This window comes from Cebus imitator, unplaced genomic scaffold (genome assembly GCF_001604975.1).
Source record: "Cebus imitator isolate Cc_AM_T3 unplaced genomic scaffold, Cebus_imitator-1.0 Scaffold116, whole genome shotgun sequence".
Taxonomy (NCBI): Eukaryota; Metazoa; Chordata; class Mammalia; order Primates; family Cebidae; genus Cebus; species Cebus imitator.
Genome location: NW_016107431.1, coordinates 4,853,163 through 4,876,451, shown reverse-complemented (window position 1 = coordinate 4,876,451; position 23,289 = coordinate 4,853,163). Strand labels below are relative to the sequence as shown.

At 34.9% G+C, this 23,289-nt stretch overlaps 1 protein-coding gene and 1 long non-coding RNA gene across 3 annotated transcripts in view; one reads left to right on the top strand and one right to left on the bottom strand.

Annotated features, from left to right (window-relative positions):
- The window catches only part of MANEA (mannosidase endo-alpha), a 35,224-nt gene extending 33,541 nt beyond the window's left edge, over positions 1-1,683 (bottom strand). For both annotated transcript variants that reach the window (XM_017538884.2, XM_017538885.2), the window contains exon 1: positions 1,532-1,683. The gene's annotated coding sequence lies outside the window, so the exon portion shown is untranslated. The remainder of the gene's footprint in view (positions 1-1,531) is intronic.
- A 7-nt stretch (positions 1,684-1,690) lies between these two features.
- On the top strand, positions 1,691-23,058 carry LOC119472734. The gene is made up of 2 exons (XR_005201924.1): positions 1,691-2,044; positions 19,805-23,058. It is a non-coding gene; the product is annotated as an uncharacterized LOC119472734 (long non-coding RNA).
- The last annotated feature ends 231 nt before the right edge of the window (positions 23,059-23,289 follow it).

The window sequence follows — 23,289 nt, the reverse complement described above, 5'->3', positions numbered from 1 at the left end:
AAAGCTGCTGCTATATGGTTATGTTTTCAATTAAAGATTATGTACTTAATAAACAGCGATTAAGTGTTACCTACTTCATAAACTGTAGCCCAATCGTAATCTAAAGGCAGCTTATTCTATTTTTCTGATCATACATTCACTATTTATCACACGAATAACAGCAACAGCTTTGGAAATGGTATTTTAATTGCTATGTTTTATTGCTTGTTTGTTTTAGAGGGTGTTTTTCTGCATTGAGCCTGAAAGTCCACAAATTCACAGCACTCTGGTTTTTTCAGGTGGGATACAAAGATGTGTTGTCATGAAAGTGATTTGCAAACAGTGTGACACAGTAACACCAATATCTGTTTTACTTTATATATATTTTTCAAACTACTACCTGAATACTTTAAGGCGAAGAGCCTATTCCAGTCCCATTTTTCTTATTTTCAAGTTCATAATCAACAGTATCCCCCACCCCTTGTTTTTTTTTTTTTTTTTTTTTGAGACGGAGTTTCGCTCTTGTTGCCCAGGCTGGAGTGCAATGGCGCGATCTCGGCTCACCGCAACCTCCGCCTCCCGGGTTCAGGCAATTCTCCTGCCTCAGCCTCCTGAGTAGCTGGGATTACAGGCACGCGCCACCATGCCCAGCTAATTTTTTGTATTTTTAGTAGAGACGGGGTTTCACCATGTTGACAAGGATGGTCTCGATTTCTTGACCTCGTGATCCACCCGCCTCGGCCTCCCAAAGTGCTGGGATTACAGGCGTGAGCCACCGCGCCCGGCCCCCTAGTTGTTTTATAGCACTTCCACCCTTCCCCTGACACTTATCCGTTGGGTCTTGTAACAATAAAACGAAATAGTTATAACTGCCTGTACTTCAAGTTGCTTCTTTGGAAAAAGGAACAAAAAAAACACTAAACCAGCACTGTTGCATACCGAGACTTTACTAGTAAAGGGTAAGAGTCTAAGATGACAGTGCCAAACACGTTAACAGATGAACGGAAAAAGCATCTCCAGCGGCCTCGCCATCCAGCAGTCTCCTCCCGATGCCCAGAGGCGCTGAGACAGGCGCCAGCTACCTTTCCTCTGCACCCTGAGCCCAGCAGGCCTCCGTCCTTCCACTCTCCCGGTCTGCTCAAGGCCCAGAGGCAGTCTGCGGGCACAAGGAGAAGGTGCTGAAAAAGGATTCCATCAGTCCCGAAATTTCCAACTTGCCGGGGAGACAAGGAAAAACCGAGGCGACAGGAGGTTCCGTCCCAAAGAGGAGGCAGCAAGGGGGCCGGTGGGACGGGTGATAAAGCAGTGTAAAAAGCAGTAAAACTAAAGAATGCAGACTAACACAAGGGTAAGAGTGACAGCGTTGGCTCATCTGAGGTCTCTAGGCTCGCCGCTCGGCGCCTGCAGCTGCCTGCCAGAGGGACGCCGGGTCAAAGGGCACTAGCAGGAAAGCAGCCACCAGATTGGCTGCCGGGAGAGCGCGCAGGCGCCTGCGGTGGACCTCGTGCCTGCCGCAACCGCCTCCGCGGGGCCGAATCCTGCAGCTACTCACCTGGGTCGGGGAATTGGCTTCCTGCAGGGATTCGGCCAGCGGAGAGGTTAAGACTCAGAACACCGAGCCGACCGCAGCCGCGCGGCGAGCCCAGCCAGCCCCGCCTCCCGAAGGCGCGCGCAGGGCGTTCCGGGACCCCCTCCGGGGCGGGACGGGCGGGGGCGGGGTCACGGAGCGGGCGGGGCTCGGCGTCTCCCGGCGCCTCCCGTTGCGCGTCTGGGACGCCGAGGGCGGGAGGAGCGCGGATGAAAGACAGAATGGCGTTTGAGGCGTTCTGAGAGCGGAAAGACGTGAATTGGAGTTAAACTGCGCTCCCGTCCTATTTCTGCAAGTAGAACTTACGGCCCTTAAAAACGGTCTGTTGGGAGGCTCTAACTTACAGAGGACGTATTTTTGTTTGTTTTTATGTGAAACGTTCAAAAGTTGCTTTTAACCGAGTACACTGGTTTTCAAATTTTTTAAGATGAGGAACTGTTTTGATTCTAAGAATAGAACTTTACTTGGAAACCCAAGGTAGGCACATGCAGATGACGTTTTTCATTTGAATGTATTCTGTAAAATTACATCAGTACTGAAATACTAGAAATAATTGAGGAGAAGTCAGATGTGAAGAGCAAGACCTTTTGAAATAGGATTGCAACTGAAGGTTTCCATCTTACATTAGTTTCAGAAAACAAGAAAATACTATATTTTGTTTGATTCCAATAGTAACAGGAAATCCTTATTCGAGCTAGAACATGCTGATGTGAACAGTTTTGTAAGAGCTCTCCTTAAAAGTTCACTAGAATTTTTACACCAATTTTAATTAGGAAGTATACATATGAGTATATCTCATGTGTATATCTTAAAGAAGAAAAATGAAAACTGCCCAGGTACCTACTATAGAGCTTAAGAAAACACACAAAAAACCTGTTTTTGAAGCCTTCTAGAAAGGCCTCTCTAAAAACATCTTCTTTTTTCCCTTCACCATTATGCTGAATTTTATGTTACTCATTCCCTTGCATTTCTGAAAATAGTTATATATGTACAATTCCGTAAAAATACAATTTTCCTGATTTTATATGTGAATCATTGTTTCCCTTTTTTTTCACTATCCATTTAGGTTTTGAGAGGTTTTGTGATTCGTCTATATGCAAGTCCATTTCCCATTAACTAGACTGGTACATCATTATCCTTAACATGTGCTATTGTCAGAGTTTTAAGTTTTTGCTGGCAAGAGCATCTGATTGCTCTTTTAATTTGCGTTTTTCCCTTTGCTAAAAGCCTGTTCTTAATTTTGTCTCCTTTTTTATTGCTTGCTTTTGAAAATTTGTATTTATTTTTTTCTAGTTTAATTCTCTCTTGTAAATTACATATGTTATGAATGCCTTCTCCTAGTTTATGGACTGTCTTTCCAGTTTTTATGATGTTTCTTGATGGTCAAAAGCTTTATACTTCAGTATACAGCTTTTTGAATTTAATAATGTTTTACATCATAATTTTATGCTTTTTGCTTTCTTGCTTGCAAGATTCTTCCCAACATAAGATGATAAACTGTTCTCTTTCTTCTACAAGTTTAAAAGTTCAATTGTAAAAATTTTAGACACAGAAAAGGACAAATAATAACGTAATAAACACTCATGCACTCAGCTGTATGTATTGCAACATTTTGCAACCCCTCCTCCTAATGGTTCTTCTCTAAAATTACCTTAACTATACTTGGCTCCTCACTCTTTCATTTAAATTTTAGGATGAGCCAGCAAAGATCCATTAAAATAATTGGATTTTAATTGGGCATTATATGGAACTTGAAAATTGAATTTAGAGATTATTTTAGGGAAATGTCTATCTGTGAACATGGTATTGTTATTTTATTCAGGTACTTTATGTGCTATTATGCTTTGTAATTTATTGACTATATTTCATTGTATTCCCTCCTAGTTTTATTACTAAAATGTCAGATTTCTCTCTTTAAACTATGTTTTCTAATTGTTTAGAAATACTGTATTAAGAGAGCATCAATTTCTATATGTCGGTACCATCTCCAGAAGTTTTGCTGAATTTTTTTGATTGTTTACTTTATTTCCTTGTTATATCTTTGGATGCCCTATATAGGTAATCATACTACTTGTGAATAAGAAGAATTCTTTCTTTCTTTTTCTCTTTTCAAACTACTTACTCAGTTTTTTCTTTTATTTTTTAAGAGCTCATCCAATACAATGTTTAATGGAGGTAGTAATGGCATTCTTGTCCCATTTCTCACGTTACTGCAATACTGCTAAAGTTTTATAAGGAAGTACAATGTTTGCTGTGGGTTTTTGGTAAATACGTTACCAAGATTATTAAGTGTTCTGTTTTCAGTTCATAACTTTTATTGTTTGCTTTTTTTAACCATGAGTGACAGTACAATTTATTAAATGCTTTTTCTGCATCTACTGAGATAATCATTGTTTCCTATTCTAATATATTTATGGGAATGATTAATACATTTTCTGATGTTGAAGGAGAGGGAGAGAATTTTATTTTATACATGTTAATGGATGCTCACTTGCTTAAAAACTGGGTACTTTATGATTGCCAGTGTAAATAAATTAGGACAAGTAGATTCTCGTTGCATCACCCTCTGTATATGTCAGATTCATTGCACAATGGTGTTTATAAACTGGATTAGAACTGCTAGTGCCTCATCTAGTAACTCTTACTGCTTACCTGTCCCCTGCTATTGTCAGAGAATGTTGAGATGGCAGTAATAGAAATAATGTTGTTAATATTCTCTTTTTTCCACATCACTTTTTTTCACAAAATGTTTTTATGTAGATTATGTTTCTTTTTTTCCTCAACATCGCTGGAAAGTAAAGAAACAATGTTTTATTGTAATTATCACATAGGTAATGTTTTTACATTCTGAATCTTGATTTTATTTTCAAATATGGGATGGCCTTAGTAACTGCCACATCGAATTTTTTATCTCTCATATACATATATTTTTAATTAGTTCAATAATTTTCTGAATGTAAACAATGTAGAATTTAGTAAATTAATAAGTACTGATGGGAAAGGTCCCCAAGATAAATGATCAAGGGATTAGTATGTTAATACTTACAGGAGAAGTTCATATTAATATAAATTTTAAATATATATGTGCATGTATGATATATAAAACATCTGAAAGGATATATGCATTGTTACCTATAGTGATATAAGGGAAGGAGAATGAAGGAACATTTTCTTTTTACTCTCTGTAGTGCTATTTTTTTTAATATAAGCCCATATTTATGTATTTTTAATTAAAAATACAGCACCGGAAGAATATGCCATTCATCTAATAGATGGTTTCTTGGAAAGAAAAAGGGCTGCATATAAATTCATTTGTATAGTAAATAGACTTTTTAAATGTGTTGCATCAGGGGTAATCAGTCACTGAGAGTCCAAAGACAAAAATGATCCAAAGAAGGAAGAATAGATTTTAAAAAATCCATGATTCTTTTTTCTTTTTTGTCAAATTCTTGTCAGGAAGGATTCTAACACAAACTAATGGTAGACTTTAGTTTCTCCTAATTAGCATTTATTAAAATCATAGTCCCCATCCCCCAAAATCTTTGAGGTTAATCCTATCTTGCTGCTAGAAAAGGAGCAGTCATTTATCTTACCTTTTAGGATCAGCATGAAGAGTCTTCTTTGTGTTTCTGAGACTTAGGCCAACAGTTATACCTTCAAACATCTTTTTCTTGCCTCTATTTTAGTGGGCCCTATTGTTTGTCTCCTGATTATTTCATGTCTAGTTTTCCTCTGTCCTATAAGTTTCCCCTGTCCTATAGCATTTCCTAGCCATATGCCATTTTGTACCTTTGCTCATTACTCCTCTCATCTAAGATGAGAAATCAATTTCTGTCCTTATACTCTCTACTTAAATTAAGCAGAGTTATTTTTTCTAAGCAATAGAAATTGAATCTGGCAAACCTAAAAACACTGCAAAAAGTTATAGAGTTTAGCATGAAGATGAAGGCTAGTATATTAGGTAATGGCAATGGATAGGAACCAAGAGGGGCTAGGAAATTGGGAACACAGCCTCATATAACAGCACAGATTAGGGCACTGCTGCTTTCAGGGCTTCACTGAACTCAATGCTGCTGAAACCACTGTGAGTGACTTCTCAACTCTGCCTGTGTTATCTGCCTCATTACTTCAAGTTTCAAATTTTGGATTGAGATCATTTGATTAACTCACCCTAGGCTGTATGTCTGTTTCTCCATAGTCTCCTTGAAGTAGAGCCCAGAAATTTTGGCTTTTTTAATGGGAAATTGGGCACAAAACACACAATATCTTATTTTTCCAAAACCTGAAGGATTTTTAGATTCTAGGAAGTAACAAAATAAAATAAAATAAATTCCCAAACAATAGTCCAATTTCACTGTCCATATAAAGTCTACTTTCTCCCTTGCTATGCTATACTTACTGATTGTTTTATTCTTTTAATCCTTGTTACATTTATAAGGAGTGAAATGAAACAATAATTTATTTATTAACTAAATTGTTCTGTTTTTTTTTTTTTTTTTTTTATATCTTGCATCTATGAATGTGTAACTAGGGTATCCCTTGACGCGGTTTGGGATGCAAAGAATGTAACCCCAAGAAGTGCCATGAGTAAAACACAAGCTTCCATCAGTTTATAGCAGCAGATAATTCAGAGAGCCAAACTTTCATTGTTCCTCCTAAGGCTCTGATCCTTTCACTATACCTACCAGCATCCTGATAGCAAGGAATCCATTCTAACTCTATCCCACATAAATTCACGAACTATGGTCAGACCAAAGAAAAAACTTGCCTCGGCTGGTCAGGATTAAAATTCACTGGCCTCAGAGTGGTCACAGGTTTTAGGATGACTTCTGAATCCATTGGATAAGGCTTTTCTAAGAATTGATCTATATAACCCAGAATTAAACTCAGTGCTGGTAATTTCTAACTAAACAGGCTCAGCCCCTTTGGTGAAAGTTTTTCTCATTCTCTCATCCGGGCACTTTCCCAGGTCAGGGCCCTGAGTGACAGAGATGGGAGACGGTTCTATCTTCCCAAATAAAGAAGGCAGAAAGTTCACCTCAGGTTGATTGGTGCTGTTAGATGCTAATTTACTAGATATGGGGCATTTCTCCTGAAGGAAACCCTATCCCGAAGGAAGCCCTATTCTACACACAGGTGTAGTAGCAGCTAAGGCAGTTGCTTGTCTTTAGTGGAAACCAGAGCAAGAAGGAAGATGTAGCACTTCCTGAGTTGGAAAATGACTCCATGGTTTGATATAGGGCCTCTCAGTGTGTTGGAAGAAGTCCCATGTATTATGATTTAGTATTAGCATCATACCACTATCAGCCACTCCCCAAATGTTGCATCACTCAAACTCCAGGTTTTACAGAGAATTTCCTGAGGTATTCAGTTTGGGTTTCTTCCTTCCTAGGATTCCGTGGGTTCTTTAACCAAATCAACCTAATCTTTCTCCTGCCATGAAAAAGTAGGAGTTTGCAAAAGTCAGTAAAAGAAAAAAAAATGTCTTGTTCTTTCTCAAAATAGATGAGCTCACTTGTGTTCTATTTATATAAGAGAGACCATAGTAATTCTTCTCAACAGTATCAGCTACAGGGTGATTTTCTGTGCCTGCTTATTATAAGAAGTAGTTGACAATTTCTCTTGTTAAGGGAGAAAAAGAAAAAGTGTACATTTACTCTCTGATAAACAATTTTCTGTTAGAGAACCCAATTAAATAGGAGGCCTGTGTTGTGCACATCTTTTGTACTCCCTGTAACGTCAGGTTCCATGAATGTAGTTCAAGAGATTATCTAGTTCAGAACTAGGGTTTGAACTGCCAACACATAGTAGGTGCTTATATTAGGATGAAAATAATTCCCAAAGATATAGAAGTCCTAATCCTCTGAACCAATTAATGATAATTCAAATGGCAAAAGGGACTTTGCAGATGTGAGGAAGGATGTTAAGATGAGAGTTACCTGGATGGGCCCTAAATATAATCACAATTGTCTTTATAACAGGGAGGCAAAGCGAGATTTGACAAAGAAGAAGGCAGTGGGACTACTTAAACAATATGCTGGCTTTGAAGATTAGACTAGGGGCCAAAAGTAAAGGAATGCAAGTGTTTTATTCAAGCTCTAGAAGCCAGAAAAGGCAAGAAAAACCTTCAGAAGGGCGAGTGACCGTGATAATACCTCAGTTTCAGCCCAGCGAAACAGACCTCACACTTTGGACCTCCTGAAGCCTAGGAGAATAAATGTATGCTTTTTAAGCTACCAAGTTTGTGGTAATTTTTTCTAGCAGCCACAGGAAACTAATACAGTTTCCAACATATATGTGTTGAATAAAAGAATCAATAAACAGTAGGGATTCAGTAAATATTATATTAATTATAAGATACCCAGATTGGTTCTGTGAATGTGAGAGAAACATCATTCTTTAAATATATCTGCAGAGTAAAAGTTGATTGCATTAATATAAACTGAACTCTTATTTACCAATTTTTATTCTGGTTGTTTAGGTTGATTTTGGTTTGTTGAGAAGGGCAAATTTGTTAGCTTCATAATAATTGGTTTTATTTGATTATGCATTTATTCACAATCTTGAGGGGTGCCTACTTTCAGAATACATACATTCATGGCAAATCTCTACCTCCTAGGAGTTTGCCATCTGCCATAAATTACAGAAATATACACTGTGTGATTTATATTGATTATCTACTTACCACTGTCTGGGTTACTTTAATTATTTTTGTACATGTCTATATCTCAAAAGAGTTTTTGCACCTGCAAGGAAGTCTTTTCTGCATCCATCTATTTTACAGCATCTAGCACAGTATTTTCCACATCGTAAGGCTTCAGAAATATTTAATTGAATGTATCTAGTGGCCAGAAATTCATGCTTTATTGACTGAATAAGGAAGGAAGGAAACACAGTGTAAGAATGTGTGTGTGTGTGTGTGTGTGTTTATACATATGTATGATAATTTGGTAGTAACATCTCCCTGTTCTTGCTTCTTTCAAAATAAATTCCCTGAGTATGATGTCTACTCATCTTTTAAAGTAAAAATATGCAACAATAAAAGCAAAGCTTATCAAGTTACCATTTATAATTTTACAGCAAAGATTTTTATATATAAATATATGTATATATCTATATAAATTATTTGTATATATGTAGTCATATAATCTATATGTATTCATATATAATTTTATATATGTATTCATATGTAATTTTATATATATATATATATAAATTTATATGTATTCTATATATGTCCTGTCTCTAATATGATTCATAGAAATAGATAATGTGCTCCCAAAAATATGTGCTAAAAGTACATACATGCAAATTTCATGCATACATACAAATTTCATGCATACTTTTGCTCTGCCTTTATGAGTATAGAATTTGTTAAGAGATACAACGTATCTTTATTCCACAACATTGACTTTTTTATAATTTATATAACTTGATCAGGAAAAGTATAGGAATGAAGATCAAAAGAATGTGAAAGTACTGACTATAAAAATATTTTTCAAGTGAATGTCAACGATATTATTTCATTAAAAACACAAGATAAGGAAATTTAATTCTGGGTTTATTTACCAAGGAACAAAATTATTGGCTTCTCTTAATTTTTTCTCCTTCAATTGTGATTTCCTTCTCCATATGTTTAAGCTCCCCAGATAACTCTCATCTTCCTACTTGTCCCTGTGGCATCCAGACCTGAGATTCATTTTCCCTCAAGCTCCTACTGTGGACAGCTCAGTGGTGTTCCCTACCTATACTAACCTGTATCTCCAAAAACACTTACTGCCCAGCGGTACCTGGCTTAGGCTACATATTAACTTCCTGTCTAATTACTGCAGTCTTAATCTGCTGGAACTTTGTTGGATTTATGGCAACTCATAGAATTTCAGATTATTAAGAGACATTAAATTTGAGCCGAACAGTGTTTGTTTTATTTAGTAGAACAATCCCTTCTACAACACTCCAAACAGGTAGTAACTATATATTTATCAGCCAAGAATAGGCGACCGATTCACACAAAGGACAAATTACTGCAAAGGTTTTACCAAAATAAGTCTAAATTAGTTTCCCTGTTCCTTCCATACAGGTTCTCTAGCTGTCTTTATGGAGCTGTACAAAATACTATAATACCTTTTCTGAAACAACAAAAGCCCTACAAACAAATGAATATGTTTCTACTCGTCTTTCAAAACATTTTTGACCCCTTGAAAAATTCTCTGCAACTTTGCAAAACATCTTGCTAATATCTTTAAGTGTGACAGCCAGAATAGAATAAAGAAATGAGTTGCAAGTACAGAATACAATCTATTTGAGAAAATATTCTCAATGCAACCTGATATACCCAGTCAGGAGGAAAGAAGAGACACTGATTCTTCATATCAACTCTAAATTTCAAGGGAAAGCTTCTGGTGAACACAATCCCAGGTGAACTAACTAATGTGGCTATTCAATCTCTCTCCCACACAAAGAAATGCTAAATCAGGTGTAATTTTAAAATATTTGGTTTTAATGTGTAACAAAGGTGAGAGAGAGAGAGAGAGAGAGAGAGAGAGAGAAAGAAAGAAAGAAAGAAAAAAAATTCTAAATGTCAAGAATTTGAAGCCAGTTGCTTGGTGTAGAAGATGTGGATGAAAGACTCCTTCCTAATTTCTGAAGCTGTAACATTCACCCAAGGAAATGAGGCAACTTATTCTTGTATCGTAAGAATCTTTTTTAAAAACTTGACAGAAATACAAAGAGAATTTGCAGGTTAATAATCATATTGAGATTTGTAACATGCTTCTACCAGAAATAATTGGTAAAGTATAAAAATATTAGAATATAGATTATTTCAACTGAGCACTTAAGGGAATTTATTTATTGTACATACATAGCATCCTGTACCTGAAAATTAATTCACTTTATTTGAAGAAAACATTAATATGTACGAAACCTTAGCACATTCTTGGCCACAAAGAAATTGTTTCAGGAAATACCAAATAATAACATATAAACTGTATTCTTTGACAAATATTCAATGAAATTAAAAAACAGTAGCAAAACAGTAGCCATTCATCAGGTATGGAAATTAAATGGCACAGATCAATGATTCATGGATTGAAAAAGAACTGAAAGTAGAGATTATATTTAGAATAAAATTATTTTAAAAGGGCTTCATGTTAAAATATGAACATTAATATAAACCCAAAAAGTCAAAGAAAGGGAAAAATAGTGATAACAGAAGAAAGTATTAAAATAGAAAATAAAGATACCAGAGTCTAAAAAAAAAAAAACTGTTAAATAGACTTCCAACAGAAATGAGGAAGGGCAAGAAGAGAAAGGAACAAATAATATCAGGAATGGAAAAGGAGTGTTAAAAGTACCATAAACTTTTAAAAAGTCGTTAGAGAATGCTAAGAATAACTTACTGCCGGAACATTTGAAAACTTATATAATTTTTTAAATGTATAAATGATAAATGCACACTCAATAGGAAACCTGGCCAGGTGCAGTGGCTCACGCCTGTAATCCTAACAATTTAGGAGGCCAAGGCAGGTAAATCATGAGATCAGGAGTTTGAGACCAGCCTGGCCAACCCCTTCTCTACTAAAAACAAAAAAAATTAGCTTTGTGTGGTGGTGGGTGTTTGTAATCCCAGCTACTTGGGAGGCTGAGGCAGGAGAATCACTTGAACCTGGGAGGCAGAGGTTGCAGTGAGCTGAGATGGTGCCACTGCACTCCAGCCTGGGTGACACTTGAGACTCCATATCAAAAAAGAAGGAGAAGGAGAAAAATAATAGGAAACCTGAAGACTTGAAGAGACAAATAAATATTAAAGAATGGATCATTAATCAAACATATACTCACACTAATCAAAATAATAATAATAATAGCATCAACTGCAGAGGCAATAATATAATAATAGCAAGAACCCATTAGGCATACAAAGTTTTACAAGTGGTAACTAAAAAATATTCAGGGAAACAAAATAACCTTATATCTCAGGCAAATAGGTCTAAATTTTACCTTAGTGGTGGATACATACCTTTTATAGTTTTAGCAAATTTAAAATATTTTGTAATTTAAAAACTAAAGGAAGATCTAGGAGGAATTTAGGAATACTTGATAAGCAAGAATAATTTTAAGTATATTCTCCCTGAATGACTTTTCTAAGTCAGACTTGATTGGAAACTTAACCTTAATTTAGTGCATATTAACTATTAGGTGTTCATAAATTATCCCAAGACACCTCTCTGTTTTCATTTAGGTCGCTTAGAAACTAGTAATCTTAGAACCTACAGTGGAAAGGGTGATCATGGTAGCAACAGACTGAGGAGTGAATTTACACTTGAGACAGGTGTTAGTAACTTCATCTATTGTGGTACAGGAAGTGTCCAGCTGAACTGCAGAGTTAGCTGCCTAGTCAGTTGAGTTTAAACACAATCTTTGAGACCGAGGAGTATGGACCTTTTTATTAAAATTGTCGTTAAATGTTTTCGGAAGTAATAACTTTTATATGGCCAATTCATCTAAGACTAAGAAAATCTGCTAGAACAAGAGGACATTCTCATAAAATCCTGTGTGGATCTCTAATGTGTCTCATTAGAATATATGTGAGAGTCATAAAAAGAAGAAATAATGGTACTCAATAGGTGTAAAAGTAATTTTGAGTCCTGGAAAGGGCAAAGGCCGTGACATTAAGATGACTGATAATATCCAGTTGTAGCCAGAATATGGGATATGTATACTCTCATATTTTATTGGTAGGAGTATTAATTGGTAGAACCTTCTTGAAGGGAAATTTGGCTGCACTACTCTTTGACTGTTCTATTTAGCTATTTTTTCTACAAAACTATACCACTAATGAGAAAAAACTGCACACTGAGTTTTCTTTGTAAATGATATGAAAAGGTGTCCATGTATAATTTTTAAAAAGAATGAATTTGCAAAATTATGTAGGTAGTTGTATAAAGACATTTATGTCTGTATCAATTTTATATGGTTGGCATAATAAATTACCACAAGTTAAAGTGGTTTAGGCAACATGAATTTGTTATCTCACAGTTCTGTAGTCAGAATTCAGACACGGGTCTCTGTGCTAAAATCAAGGTGTCAGCAGGACTTCCTTGCTTACTGGAAGTTCTTGGGGATATTGTTTCCTTGCTTATTCAATTTTTTTGGCAGAATTCAGTTGTATAACTGAGGTCTATGTTTTCTTGCTGGCTATAAATTGAAGGCAGTTTCCAGTTCCTAGAGGTCTCCATATTATCTGGCTCATGGCCCTCCGCCTCCATTGTCAAAACCAGCAGTGGCAGATCCAGTTCTTCTCATATCACATTTATCCAACCCACTCATCTGCTTTCCTATTTCGTGTTTAAGGATATCAGATTATATTGTGTCCAACTGAATAATCCAGGATAACCACCCCATCTCAAAATCTTTAATGTTAATTGCATGTGCAGATGTCCTTTGTCACATAAAATAACATAGTCTCAGGTTTTGGGCAATAGGGTGTGTATGTCTTTGGGAGCCCATTATTCTACCTACCCCAGTATCTGTATGTACATTTAGTATAAGTTATATTATATAAATATATGTTATATTATATATATAATACGTTATATAAATATAACTATAAGTTATATAAATATAACTATATATAAATATGCAGGCATATACACATATGTTTACATACAGGGATAAAGAGAGAGAGACCATCAAGAACAAAAAACAAATGTATGTGCGTGCGTGCGCATGTGTGTGTGTGTGTGTGTGTGTGTGTGTGTGGAATAAATTTTTAGAAATAAACATACCAAACACTTTAACAGTGTTTCTTATAGAAAGTGCGTTTTCAGTTTTTATGTATACGTTTAAGAATGGTTTGTATTTGTACAACAAGCACACATTAATATTGTACTTTAAAAGGTAAAAAAACATTGATTGATCAATTAGGCTCAGGCACTCAATCAAATTCACTTGCTATGTTTTCTGGTATAAACACCTAGGGAAAGAAACAGTCTCTGAGTAAAATATATATTCCATGAATTATTCATCAAAATAAATGGCAGACTTCACTGTAGGTATCATGCTCTAAATCGAAGAAATTAACCTTGAAAGTTGTGATTGGCTGAATTGCTGCATGTCTAAATAGAGTGGCAATTCTCAGTACATAATAATCATAACAGTACTTACTACTACTAACTCCTGTGACCATAGTAAAGATATAAAAAGTTTCTTTTCTATTTTATCACTTTCTAAAACATTTTCAATTCATTACTTTCATAAATTCTGAAAACATTCTTGAATATTCAGTAGGCAGCATAGAAAATTGTCACTTTTTGGAAGAAAAAATATTTAGAGGACCTGGATAACACTTGCTCAAGGTCCAACAGGCCAAAATTGTGCAGAACCAAAATATGTACTTAGATGTTCTGTTTTAGGAAATATGTACAATATAAAAATAAATAAGATTTCTTCCCTCATGATATTAACAGTCTATGAAAGGGGATAAGACATGCATATGGATAGCTACACTCAAAGCAAAAAGTCATAAGTGTTATTAAAAAGGGTTCCGACGAAGTGTTGTAAGAGTTCAGAGAAAGTAGACTGCTTAGGTATGAAATTACTCGGGGGGGGGGGCGGTTACTCAATTAAGCACTATTTATACTGGGTATTAAATAATAACTAACTATGGTATGATTTTCCATAAACAAGAATGGAGTAGGAGTGTGAGAGTATCAATGCAGGATTGAACAAGAGTGGCTCTTTTAGAGCCACTTTTAGAGGCAAAGAGAAGCCAGAGAACCAAGAGTCATTGTGCAATTAGAATGAGCAGCAGAAGACAAATGAGAAAAAAGAATCAAAGATGACTGTATTTTTCATCCTAGATACATAGACTCACAGAGTTGCTGGCAAAGCATAGGAAACATTTTCTCACCTTTTCTGACTTCTCAAACCTACTGTACACTTGTTACTGCCCCCAACACTCCTCAGGAATTGCTTTTCGCAAGGTCTCCAGTGAATTTCTTGTGCTAAATGCAGTAAATACATTTCTGTTTTTACCATATTTGATATCTTGGCTATATTCAGCTCTATACTCAGCTCCATCCATCTTGAACACTTTCTTCCTCAAGTTGCCTTGACCTCACATTCTCCAATTTGACATTAGGCATCCATGTAAAGTGCTTACTGCACTCAAACTCAATCCTCTGTGCACACCCACATGTTCTAAACATGTTATATTAAGTTGTAATATTATTTCTCCTACTTTTCTTGGATCCTACAATTCCTCCGTAGACTTCTTTTCTGTGTTCTAGACCTTAAATAGACTGTCTTCTGTCTGGGCGCTCTCTCATATTATACATACTGACTATTGGAAGTCTCTTCATTTTCATGACTTCAATAAATATCAGTGTCTTGAGGATTACTAAAGCAAAATACCAGTTCCAAATATTTCTCCTAACCTTCAGACCATTAACTTTCTATTAACCATATATGCTTATAAATACCACAGGATATTTATAAGCATGTTGCATATACCATGCTGCATACTCAAATATAATATGTTCAAGACTGAACTCAAGTTTTCCTCTTTAACCTGGCCCATATCTCAGTGGAAAGTATTCCTCCCTAACCTTGTTCTCTTCTTCTGGTCTATATCTCAGTGGAAAGTGTCCTTATACATCTCAATGATCAAGTCATAATTTTTGGCCTCTGTTTCCTCCTCAGGCCTTAAACAGAGAAATTACCAAATTTTTCAAAATATGTATTACTTTAACCTATCTCTATTTCTAATATCCCCACTCCAATGAAATATTTTATTATCTTTCATCTAAGGCCTCTCATTTTGATTGATCTTTCACCTGCCTTTACCTTGTGATACAACCGCCACACTGCAGTCAGAATGATCTTTCTAAATTTCAATCGATCATGTGATTCCTGTCCTTATAATCTTCCAATACTTCCCCTGTCTCTCATGATAAAGTCCAAATTCTAAAACACAACATAAAGAACGCTTATGGATTTGGCTAGTGATTACCCTTTCAGTCTCAAAACTCACTACTCCATACTCCCTTCACGTTAGTTCTTTTTCTAGACTTGCTTGTGTGCCATGTTTGTTCTTATATCCACACTACTGTTCTCTCCTTCTCACCTTTGCATGGCTAATTACTATTCAAGCTTTAGTGCTCAATTTAGACATTGCTCCTTTTAAAAGTTTTTCTGACACCCAAGGTAAGATTAGGTTTCTCATTTTGTTCTTTCGTCCAATCCCAAACTCATTATATCTTGGCCTTATTATATTGCATCATGTTTGTATTCTTATATGCATGTGTGTCTCTTAATTGTGTGCAAATTTCCTCAGGAGCATTACCTAATCTACCTCTTTCACTGATTACCCCCAGCAAAAGGACCTGCTGCAAAGGAGGTATTTGCTAAATACAACAATGAATAAGTGAACCAATGAACATCTGAATGAACAGGTAGAGACATTTGGGAAGGTAGATGATGATGATCTCAATATTGGGCATATTGCTTTGACTAAAGTCATTACCAGAATATTCAAGCAGGAGCAGGAAATCATCTGCATGGGTAAACCAGAGCTTACGGGAAGTACAAAAGTAGAGTGTTATCTGAGAGTCATCCACAAAGTAGATATAGTTGAAGCCATAAGACTAGATGAAATTGGCTATAGAAAATATAGGTTAAAAAAGAAAATGGGAAATGATGAAACATTTGGTAATACTTATATCAGTTTTTAGGTGAAAGCACATTACACCTGAAATCAAGTGAGTAAAAACTCGAGCCCAAAAAACAAAGGACTCCAAGCAGTTAAAAATTAGTAAGAATTAATGTGTGGGAAGGAGAAGCTGTTGACAATGACTTCCAGAAAAGTAAATGTGTTAAACATGGGTATAACTAAACACTTTGGCTACCTAGTGCTCTTAATTACCTGGTAATTAAATGCTAAAATGTCTAAAAGAACCTGAAAATAGTGAGCCTACGTGGTGTAGGAACCATGGCTAATCAGTTTACTTTGAACTTGAAGTAATTTACTTCAGAACAAATCAAGGAAAGATGCATTGCTTTTTCCTAAGAGTAGTATGACATTAAAGAAAGCAAATACAGGAAATTCTGGCACTTCATAATTTTCAGTAGGGAGGAATGAAGGCAATGGCAAACACAGCATCGAGCAAGTCAGACCCTTGCTTTCTATGATAAGCAGCTTTTGTAATTATCTGTACTGGGAGACATACAAGAAAGTAAGCTACTCAAAAAGGAAATCAGCATATGGTAATTTTTCTCTGATTTTTGATTCTTCCTAATAGCTTGGGCACTGATCTTGAAAAGGTAATTGGATACCATAATATTCCTAGACTGAAGGCTGGGCCAAATGGAAAAGGAGACACAGAGAACTGGTCCCTAGAACAGCAACCTTATAAATGGTAGAGAGGAAATCATACACAGATTAAATTGTTCCACTAGATCTGCTCATGCCCTACCTTCCTTTTGATTCTTTTTAGAATGCTCTATTATTAAAACTTACACTAATTGCCTTCCAGTTTAAAACTTTAAAGAAATGTTCCAAAAATATATTTGGAATATTGTGTGTGTGTGTGTGTGTGTGTGTGTGTGTGTGTGTGTGAAATATAGTTCAGGTGTGCAATGAAGACATCAAAAAGGTATTCTCCCATGTGCTATTTGGGCACATACAAGGCCATAAATGACCTCTTTTCATTCAAGAAGGAGAAACAAAGATGAAAATACAAAATGAATTGATTTTTCTAATAATAGTAGTAGAACACAACTCTAAGGATTGTTACCAAAAAAAAAAAAACACCTTCCTTGAGAAACAAACAAAATTTTTTTTAAAATGTCCCTGTCTTATGCTGTCAAAAAAGTTCACAAGGACTCTTGCAGCAAAAGATATAAGATGAAGTGATGAACAAAATACTAAGTTCAAATTCTACACACACTCTTTAATATTACTTAATTTTATGCAATTTGGGCTGAAGATGTGTAGTGAGACTTCATTACCCACCTCCTGTCAAAGCAAAAGACTATGGACATCAGACTGAATGAGTGGCTGGACAGGAAACTACCCATAGGAATATACTTTGTTATGCTTCTCTGGTCTGGTGGTTGGCTAACAGTAGGGGCTTTTATAATATAAAGGGACACGTAAAACTTGGATATAAAGATGCACCAAAATTGCTTAGACCAAAATCCGTAAATGAAAACCTACTGGTAAAAAGGTACAAGTACAGAGAAAATAGGCAGTCATGCAACAAAGAAAATACCAGCATCATGCTATTATTATTATCATTTTTGTCTCTTCACCAGTGTGGCAAATTTTCCGTAATATGGGAGAATAATTCATATTGCAAGTTCTTGCAACAACTGGTAAGTGTAGTATCTAATGAAGTAATTTAAAAAATAAAAATTTTGTTGCTTGATAGACTGAAATAGTAGGTCATACTCTCCTTAGGCAGCTAAACAACTAAGCAGATGGTAAAACACTGTACTTTTCTAGCCCCTTCAACTGAGTTCTACGTGAATGATAAAATGAAGCACAATACATAGAAGACATAGAAGAATTCTACAATATTCTTGTAGCACATAAGTTATTTTCTTTTTTTAAAATATATTTTACTGCATTTTAAGGTACATGTGAAGAACATGCAGGATGGTTGCATAGGTACATACGTGGCAATGTGGTTTGCTGCCTTCCTCCCCATCACCTATATCTGGCATTTCTCCCCATGTTATCCCTCCCCAACTTCCCACCTCCCACTGTCTCTTCCCTACTTACCCCTACAGACCTCAGTGTGCGTTGCTCCCCTCCCTGTGTCCATGTGTTCTCATTGTTCAACACCCACCTATGAGTGAGAACATGCAGTGTTTGATTTTCTGTTCTTGTGTCAGTTTGCTGAGAATGATGGCTTCCAGGTTCATCCATGTCCTAACAAAGGGCATGAACTCATCGTTTTTTATGGCTGCATAGTATTCTATGGTGTATATGTGCCACATTTTCCCTGTCCAGTCTATCATATGGGCATTTGGGTTGGTTCCAAGTCTTTCCTATTATAAACAGTGCCTCAATTAACATTCATGTGCATGTGCCCTTATAATAGAACAATTTATAATCCTTTGGATATATACCCAGTAATGAGATTGCTGGGTCAAATGGAATTTCTATTTCTAGGTCCTTGAGGAAGCGCCATACTGTCTTCCACAATGGTTGAACTAATTTACGCTCCCACCAACAGTGTATAAGTGTTCATATTTCTTCACATCCTCTCCAGCATCTGTTGTCTCCAGATTTTTTAATGATCACCATTATAACTGGCGTGAGATGGTATCTCAATGTAATTTTGATTTGTATTTTTCTAATGACCAGTGATGAGCATTTTTTCATATGTTTGTTGGCCTCATATATGTCTTCTTTTGTAAAGTGTGTGTTCATATCCTTTGCCCACTTTTGAATGGGCTTGTTTGTTTTTTTCTTGTAAATCTGTTTTAGTTCCTTATAGATTGTGGATAGTAGCTGTTTGTCAGATGGGTAGATTGCAAAAATGTTTTCCCATTCTGTTGGTTGCTAGTTCATCCTAATGATTATTTCTTTTGCTCTGCAGAAGCTCTGGAGTTTAATTAGGTCCCATTTTTCTATTTTGACTTTTGTTGCCATTGCTTTGGGTGTTTTAGTCATGAAGTCCTTGCCTATGCCTATGTCCTGAATGGTTTTGCCTAGATTTTCTTCTAGAGTTTTTATGGTGTTAGGTCTTATGTTTAAGTCTTTAATCCATCTAGAGTTAATTTTAGTGTAAAGAGTCAGGAAGGGGTCCAGTTTCTGCTTTCTGTACATGGCTAGCCAGTTTTCCTAACACCATTTATTAAACAGGGAATCCTTTCCCCATTTCTTGTCTTTGTGAGTTTTGTCAAAGATCAGATGGTTATAGATGTGTGGCGTTGCCTCCGAGGCCTCTGTTCTGTTCCATTGGTCTATATCTCTGTTTCTGTACCAGTACCATGCTGTTTTTATTACTGTAGCTTTGTAGTATAGTTTGAAGTCAGGTAGTGTGATGTCTGCAGCTTTGTTCATTTTGCTTAGAATTAATTGACTTGGCTATGTGGCCTCTCTTTTGGAAGTTATTTTCTTTGAAAATTGAAAATGATATCCTCTCTGGGCTGACAAAATAGAAAAAAGTCCTTTCCCTTGGACTAATCAAGACTTTCACTTAACTGCACTCTCCTTTCACTCTCCAGTTTTGTCTTGCTGTTTTTCATTGATGGGAACCAACTGGAAATCAGAATACAAGGCACTCAACTAATTCAGTTCAAGAGGACCTCTTCCTGTGGCACAGGGCAAGGTGGGGAAAATTGATCTTGAGAAACAAACAGCATGGTGACCAGTCATAAAATTTATACACAAAATTAATGGATTGTATTTTCCTTGAAGAGGTTAAATCTAAAAAACAAAATAAGAATATGCAGTATCTATATGAAGAAAACTATACTCTACCAAGATACATGAAAAAATACACAGATATATGAAGGCTTATGCCTTGATTTTAGGTGTCAAAAGTTAATGTTTAAAGACATCCATTTATCCACCTTGGTAAACATAGTCATTATTTTTGAAATCAAAGTCTCAAGAGCTCTCTTTCACAACTTGAAAAATTAAAATCATGTTAGAAAATTAAATAGTCAGAAAATAGTAGAAAAATTAGAAAAATGAGTAGAATCATAGAGCTACAATAATTAAAATAGTACGATTTGGGGGAAAGATCAGTAAGTTAGATCAGTTTAATTGCATAGAAAAGCAAGAAATTGATTCTTAAATTTCTATGGGCACATGAAAACTGTGGCATTTCTAATCACAGGGGAGCTTATAGATGATAAGATAAAATATTTTAGGTCTATTTTAGGTCAAATGTTAAGATATGACCTCAAGAAACAAAAATGTAAATACATTAAATATTTATATATAAAATCAAACAATCATGAATATATAAATAAAATTGGATAAGTGTTTCTATAAATCAGATGTGGAACTATATGGTAATTTTATAATAAATCAATTACAAAATATAGCAGATTCATTTTAAGTAGGTGAAAGCCATTTTCACCCACCCATTTTTTTTTAATGGGTGAAATCCACTCATAAATAGTAGCCAGAAATCAAAGTCAGAAGGATAACATGTATTTAAAAAGCTAAGGGGTTAGTTTTATGAGTGTCCAACCTATAGATTCACACAGGACAATGGTTGATAATGGCCCCATACTTGGTTTGATATTCTGTTGTCACAGTCTTGAAAGCCTTAACAATTTTGGAACAAAGAGCCCTGGATTTTCATTTTGCACTCAGTCCTGCAAGTTATGTAGCTGTCCTAGTGAAGCTTCCCGTATACTCAGTGAAATATAAATTAAAACCTGATTTTTAAAAATCCTTTTCAGGTTGAAAACAATAAAATAAAAGCCCTTATGATATTATATAGCATCAGAAATTAGAAGAAACACTCATACATCTTTAGTTCAACCATTTGCAAATAATCAAGAATAATATATCAAAATTTAAAGTGAATACTTTTGATTGAGCATGTTTTCCTACAGGAATAGATCTACAGGAACTAATTGAAACCATACATAAAAATAAGGATATTTATCACAGTATTGCTAATAATAACAAAAATATGTAAACCAATGTAAATGTTCATAAAAATTGGTTATATGTTGGAGAATACATTTCTGTAGTTTCATGTTATGCTTCAACCTGAAATGTGATATAAATATACATATAAACACATACATTTGAAATGTAAAGATGTACAGTATAGCGATATGGAAAGACACCCATGATTCATTGTTAAGTGGAAAGCAGACTATGTAACAGCAAGGATAGGGAAATGCTATAGGTAGCTGTATAAAACTTTTTATATATAGGTATAAAAATGTGTGAAAAGATAAACAAAGATATTATTATTTGATATTACAGGACCTTTATTTCCTGTTACAATTTTAGATAGTCTTCCTTTTAACAATGGGCTTTTATTTCTATTAAAATAGAAAAATCAACTTGAACTAATAAGAATTGAGTCATTTATGGCTGTGATCATTTAAATAAATAATTTCAAAAAATAATTATAATTTTGTGTAAAACAAGGCAATGAATACAAACAGTTTTGAAAGAAAAGTTAAATAACATTAAAAAGTTATGTTGTTTCAAACATGTCAATTATAGAGCCAAAAATTTGGGGCTGTAAGAATAAGCATACTGGTTTCCTCATCTTAAAAATCAGCAATTAAGCATATACTGCTTCAACCCTGACATAGATAGTTAGAAGAATATAGATTTCATTTGTTTTTGCAAAGTATAAAGGTAATCAAATTAATAAAGATTTTGAGAGGCATAGAAAATTATTTCAGATGGCACATGATTATGAGTTAGAAACATGAGGTAGTATGTCTTGAACTGGAGTGAAGAACAGTACTTAATGTGAAAAATAATTATTTATATGGATTCAAATTTAATTAAAAAGAAAGGAAACCATACCACGCTTAATGAACCACAGAGAATTTTAGTCTTTCATCTAAAATGAGAAAACACAGAATGTAGCTGCAGCCAGATGATGTATTGTACTCATCGAGTTAATTATCTATGTTGATTAAAATAAATACATAATCTCCCATAAATTGCTTCCTGATATTCCTTTAAGTTGTTTTACTTGAAAGAGATTTAAAAATGGAGAAATATGGCAGACAGCTAAAATAAATGCAGAACCACCTGCAGGTTGAGTCTCAGAAGTCTGATGAGTAGAAATACTTCAGTCAAGTGTCTTATGCAACACATGACATTTCTATCATCATTTTTAACTGGAAAAAGGCTTCTTGGAGGTAAGCTAGTACTATATGGTAATCAAGTTGAAAGGTAACATAATACAGATTTTATCTGTATATTTGAACTGTTGAAATGTACTTTAAAAATTATTGCATATTTAGTCATCTTGCCAAAGTCACTTGAAGTATATTGTTATTTTTTGCACTCTCTGAAAACATTTTTACCTATGTAATCAAAGTGGTAGAATAAGAAAAATTATATACAAATTCAAAAGTTGAATCCATTTTGTTTGTATTCATTATCTTGACAGCCAGATAAAATAAAATAATTAAAGAACTTATGCCTTTCAGAACATTAACTAACAGTTTCTGACAGTTTCAGTTATTTAAGATAAGTTCTGGATATCTGTACAGCATAGTGACCATAAGTAGGAATACTATTTTATTGTTAAAATTTACTAAGATAGTAGATCTTATGTTAATTCTTTCTAACACACATACACACAAATTAAAAAAATAAATAAAGAGTGGGAAGAAACTTTGGGGAGTGATGGATATTTATAGCCTTGAAGATGGTGATGGTTCATGGATATATGCTTACTTCCAGACATATCAAGTTGTATATGCCAAATACATATAGCTTTTTACATGTCAATCATATGTAAATAAAGTGGTTTAAAACAGAAATAAATTCACATTAATTGTAAATGATTATAAGTTATCAAAAGTAATACTAAATTAATGAATCATAATTTATGAAAAACATTTTTTAATTGAAGCTGACCCTATGCATAGGTGGAAGTTTTAGTGACAAAATTTGTTGATGCGTGTGACAACTTTGGGCAATAAGTGACCAGATGAAAAAACAAAACTATTTTTTATTTTCTTCAACGGGTTTTCTATAGATCATAAGC